The sequence below is a fragment of the Ostrea edulis genome, chromosome 9 (genome assembly GCF_947568905.1).
Source record: "Ostrea edulis chromosome 9, xbOstEdul1.1, whole genome shotgun sequence".
Classification (NCBI taxonomy): domain Eukaryota; kingdom Metazoa; phylum Mollusca; class Bivalvia; order Ostreida; family Ostreidae; genus Ostrea; species Ostrea edulis.
This window is the reverse complement of record NC_079172.1, coordinates 53,339,064-53,345,492: the sequence shown is the minus strand read 5'-3', so window position 1 is coordinate 53,345,492 and position 6,429 is coordinate 53,339,064.

The window sequence follows — 6,429 nt, the reverse complement described above, 5'->3', positions numbered from 1 at the left end:
AGACTAAAAAAAAAAAAAAAAAAAGTACCAAGATCTGAAACAGTTTCAAACCCACTTAAAAATTACAAGCTAAAAACAGTAAAGTTTTGTCTTTGTTACACATGAAGATTCTTAATTTTTTTTTTCATTTTGTTTAATTATTTTTTTTTTAAAGTTTATTTCATTATCTATTTTATTTATTTTTAGTTTATTTTGTTTATTCATTTTCATCTCCTGTAGGCCTAATAATGATAATAATAATGATAATAATATAATATTTATTTTTAAAGTCGGATTCTTGTAGCTTTCTTTACATTTTCATGATAAGCCTATAAAATATGTATATGACAAGGTAAAACAAAGTCAAAGCAACAAAGGCAAATCAGTATTAGTATTGTTGGATTTTATTGCTCATTATTCAGTTAAGTTATAAATTAATGTATCCATGAAATGATAAACTTTTAAATCATATATATGTCGATCTACATGCAATTAATCACGATCGATTTTGATAAATAACGCTAGATTTTTTTTCTGCTACTTTTATTTTATTCATTTAGGATATTTATTTATTTTTATTTTTTTGTTAGCTCGTACCATTCATTATGAAAATAAAATAACATTTTTGAGTGTTACAGGGATATAACATGAAGTTATAGTTACATGATCAAATTCTATAACGCCCTATATAACTGCATTGAACGTGAAATTTTAACAATTCTTTATTTTCCATGGAGTACAACGTACGGCGTATTCGTCATATTTTGATCTAGCAGGGGGAAAAATCGTTTCTACGGTTTAATAAATAAGTCGTATCTATTAGTAAAGAGTATATGAACGATTGTAACACCAGCCAAAATACCTTATCGGTCACCTGAGAATTAGTTAAAAGTACCACTAGCCTCACGGGCGGTGACCAGTATAAAACAACAATGCCCTTCGAATGTGCCCATACTGATGAAAGACTTCTATGTGTTATATTAACTACATTAACTATAACTATAACTCTATATATATATATATATATATATATATATATATATATATATATATGGACACTTCCTATCTAGAGTCAGAACCCTAGGTTTGGGAAGTTCACAATTTTGGTACATCTGATCCTTTTCATCGTTTCCAAAACATAGGGCCTACATCTAATTTTTATAAAGTATCAACAAAATTAAAGAAGTCTTACAAAGATAAAGACAATTTAACAACTATGATTATTTTGACCCCACACTGTAACTTAAACCGCTATCCCTGAAATCAAGAAATTTACAATTTTGGTAAAGGGTTACCTGCATGCTCCTTCTAAATACTATCGATTTAAGTTTCAATTTAGTATCAATAGCACTTAAAAAAAAAGTTATTTAACTGTTTTACACATAAATACTATATGCCAAGTTTGGCTCCGCCCTGGAGCTAGAGCATCAACCCGAGGAATCATTAAGTTTGGTAGAGGCCTTCCGGCTCCACGTGACTAGTTTAGTTAGTTTTTCTTGAAGATGTAGGCCTAGATGTACGGTGGTAGAGAAGATTTTCGAAAATTGGTAAATGTCTAAGTCCTCGGAGTTGCAGAAGTCCTGAGATTTACAATATACAATATATACAAACATGCTTCAGTAGCGTAGATAGGTTTGAAATATTTGTAAGCAGGGGGGTCGGGGGGGGGGGGTCTTACCCCAGAAGCCCCTTCAGAAGCTGAGGACATTTTTCGTTTACGGTGATAAGAATTTAACGAAAATAGTTGTAAGCACATGCTTACAGTGCTACAATGTACGTGTAGCTACGCCGCTGTGCTTCAGGAAAGAACTGGAAGAGTAGCTATCAACGCACGACGGACGCAGACCAGGTGACCTAAAAAGTCGTTTCTACGATTTATTTAAACTGTATAAACGATTTTTAAAAGTCATTTATACGATAGACTAATACGTAGAAATGACTTTTGCAATCGTTTGTACGATTTACTAAATCGTAGAAACGACTCTTTAAATTGTTTTTACGATTTACTATGAATTTTTTTTCCAAATTTTTTTTTTACGATTTACAAAATCGTACAAATAAAACGCCTTTTTATTCAGTGGCACAATATATAAAACAAGAGGCACTGAGCCACATCGCTCATCTTTGTCACTTGGGCTCATATCTAAAGATTTTCCCTATATATTCGCATGTAGAACTTTGATCATTATTGTAGCACAAACCTACCCCCAGGAGCCATGATTTTTACAAACTTGAATCTGCACGATGTCAGGAAGCTTTCATGTAAATGTCAGCTTCTTTGGCCCAATATGGTTATTGAGAAGAAGATTTTATATATTAGTATCTAAAACTTTGATCCCCCATTGTGGCCCCATCCTACCCCCAGGGACCATGATTCTAACAAACTTGAATCTCCACTATGTCAGGAAGCTTTCAAGTAAATGTAAACTTTTCTGGCCCTGTGATTCTTCACAATAAGATTTTTAAAGATTTTCCCTATATTTTTATATGTAGAACTTTGATCCCCTATTGTGACCCCATCCTACCTCTGGGGGTCATGGTTTTTACAAACGTGAATCTGCACTATGTCAGGAAGGTTTCATGTAAATTTCTACTTTCCTGGCCCAGTGGTTCTTGAGAAAGACTTTTAAAGATTTTCTCTATATACACTGTATTTGCATGTAAAACTTTGATCCCCTATTGTGGCCCCATCCTACCCGGGGGCCATGATTTTTACATACTTGAATCTGCACTATGTCAGGCAGCTTTCATGCAAAAGTATTTGGCCCAATAGTTCTTCAGAAGAAGATTTTAAAAGATTTTTTTTCTATATATCAGCATGTAAAACTTTGATCTCTTACTGTGGCCCCATCATGAATTTAACAAACCTGAATCTCCACTATGTCAGGAAGTTTCCATACAAATCGCAGCTTTTTTGGCCCAGTGTTTCTTGAGAAGAAGATTTTCAAAGATTTTCCCTATATGTTTTTATGTAAAACTTTGATCCCCTATTGTGGCCCCATCCTACCCCCGAGGACTATGATTTGAACAAACCTGAATCTGCACTATGTCAGGAAGCTTTCATGTAAATCTCAGCTCTTCTGACTTAATGGTTCTTGAGAAGATTTTTAAATTACCCTATCCTATTTTTGTGATTGAGATAATCACAAAAATGCAAAAATAGGGTGGGGTCACTATGTCCCCTTTGAAGGCCCATGACCCTTCAATTGAACAAACTTGAAAGCCCTTCACCCAAGAAAGCTTTGTGCCAAGTTTGATTAAAATTGGTCCAGTGGTTCTGGAGAAGAAGATGAAAATGTTAAAAGTTTACGCTGACGCCGACAAACAACGGAACTCACTTGAGCCTTCATCTTACACTACTAGCCACTAATGTACATGCAATTGGGATCATCATACATGTATGTATGTGCAATTATCATTATATATAATTATCAAGATTGATACGCGCATTGTTCACAACTTGCAGCACATTAATAAGGAAATGGCTATCATTACACAAAGGAAATGTAAATATTGTTGAATGAAGAACGTGTTGACGTGAAGTTTATATGCTGTTGAAATGCTCCATCACTGGGGAGAGAACTATCCATTGATGTTCCTATGTTTCGTTCGACGTAGGCTGGAAACGAAGCAGCATTTGCCTATTTACCACGACCGCGAAATAAGTAAAGCTGCACATCTCAAGAGAACCGGGAAATAAGTAAAGCTGCACATCTCAAGAGAACCGGGAAATAAGTAAAGCTGCACATCTCAAGAGAACCGGGAAATAAGTAAAGCTGCACATCTCAAGAGAACCGCGAAATAAGTAAAGCTGCACATCTCAACAGAACCGGGAAATAAGTAAAGCTGCACATCTCAAGAGAACCGCGAAATAAGTAAAGCTGCACATCTCAAGAGAACCGGGAAAAGTAAAGCTGCACATCTCAAGAGAACCGGGAAACAAGTAAGCTGCATATCTCAAGAGAATGCAGGGCCGTAAATTAACCTTCAATTTGGAGGAGGCAGGAAATTAGGCGGGGGTCTGGGGGCCGCCCAGGCCCCCAGACACTGAGCACATTTTGTGCACACTGAACACGTTTCGTGCAAAATCCTTGATTCTAGGGCCTTCTAAGATGTTACTTGACTAACTCATTCTAAAAGAAAGATTTGGAATGCTTTTTAAGGGAGGTATCATGTTCTTAGTTATTGGAAACAACATAAATTCTAATGAACTTTAAATTTTAATTTTGTTTGGCTCAAAAGTTGGAGGAGGCAGCTGCCTCCTCCATGTAATTTACGGCCCTGGAATGAATTGGGAAGACAACTGTGGCTGAACTTTTCAGAAAAAATGTAATACACTATAGGTGGAAAAATTCACGAGAAAAAGTGGGTCGCATCAAAAGGCAAACATACCACAATGAAGGGAAAAAAAACCCTTTTTATCAAAACACTTTTTATAAGCTGATGTCAAAATAATTTGAAATGATTATTAATAGATTGTCTGATTTATTTGTATAAACCAGTTTTGTTGTTGGTTTTTTTGCTTTTTAAATGTGTTTTACGGACTCTATGTTCATTGCTATGTTTACTCTACGTTCAATGGGAGGTAGAGTGGTGTGAAAATACTTACAAAGAGAAGTGAAATTAAATTTCAAAGAACGACAACGGAATCGTATATCATGAAGTTGTGAATGTTCCCAGTGCTGTTAGATACTATTGTTATATTGATATTAATCAGAACTTTCATTACAAATTATGTTGAATGCCTGGACATTTTGTGTAATAATTACCTGTTCTTTAATGAAATAATGTGCGAACAGTTGATTTGAACAAGAAAAAACACAGACACATACATGTAAAATGAAATTACAAGAGCCCGAAGACACGGAATTAATGTACCCTTGGGATAATTTTTAAATTTTAAATAATTTCGCCTGTGATGAAGAACAATATGAAATGTAAAACACTATGAAGGAACTAGTTTTAAAATGTTTACATCCTTTCCTCCTAGATAAAAATATCCACCGCAAAATACAAGTGTTTGGCAATCTTACAGTAAGAGGAGCATGTTGTGAACATCACAGGCGAAATAGAAACTCCCGAGAGGTCCCGGGGGAACTCTAGTAGTGAACATCACAGGCGAAATAGAAACTCCCGAGACTGATACCACGTCCCGGGGGAACTCTAGTAATGAACATCACAGGCGAAATAGAAACTCCAGGTCCCGGGGGAACTCTAGTACTTAGTGAACATCACAGGCGAAATAGAAACTCCCGAGACTGATACCACGTCCCGGGGGAACTCTAGTAATGAACATCACAGGCGAAATAGAAACTCCCGAGACTGATACCACGTCCCGGGGGAACTCTAGTAATGAACATCACAGGCGAAATAGAAACTCCCGAGACTGACACCACGTCCCGGGGGAACTCTAGTAATGAACATCACAGGCAAAATAGAAACTCCCGAGAGGTCCTGGGGGAACTCTAGTAGTGAACATCACAGGCGAAATAGAAACTCCCGAGACTGATACCACGTCCCGGGGGAACTCTAGTAATGAACATCACAGGCGAAATAGAAACTCCAGGTCCCGGGGGAACTCTAGTACTTAGTGAACATCACAGGCGAAATAGAAACTCCCGAGACTGACACCACGTCCCGGGGGAACTCTAGTAATGAACATCACAGGCGAAATAGAAACTCCCGAGACTGACACCACGTCCCGGGGGAACTCTAGTAATGAACATCACAGGCGAAATAGAAACTCCCGAGAGGTCCTGGGGGAACTCTAGTAGTGAACATCACAGGCGAAATAGAAACTCCCGAGACTGACATCAGGTCCCGGGGGAACTCTAGTATTGATTGATAAGAGACAAGTTTGTATACTCTAAAGAAGGTTTGGTCTTAATTAGTATTTTTTAACAGTTTAAGTAAGCTTCATGAAAGGTGAAGATAACGAACAGTGATCAATCTCATAACTCCTATAAGCAATGCAAAATATAGAGTTAGGCAAACACGGACCCCTGGACACACCAGAGGTGGGATCAGGTGCCTAGGAGGAGTAAGCATCCCCTGTCGACCGGTCACAGCTGCCGTTAGCCCTATATCTTGATAAGGTAAACGGAGTTATCCGTAGTCAGAATCAGAGTGCCAAGAACGGTCTAACAATCGGTATGAAACACGTCAGGCAGCATTTGATCCAATGACAGGTTGTATTGGCAAACTCGACCGTTATAATGACCATAAAATTTGCGAAATGCTGACTTAAACGAGACTGTTGGAACACCTGCACCATCAACTTGTTTGTCAGTAGCCTGTCTCGATTTAAAAACTGACCATAAGCAGAACAAGCTCTTGCATATTGATTCAGCTGAGAGATATAAACACCACATGCAGGTGATAATGGAATATTGCTACATAGATATGGGAAGTTGACGATGGAGAAGCTGAAATCATCCTGTTTGTCATAAA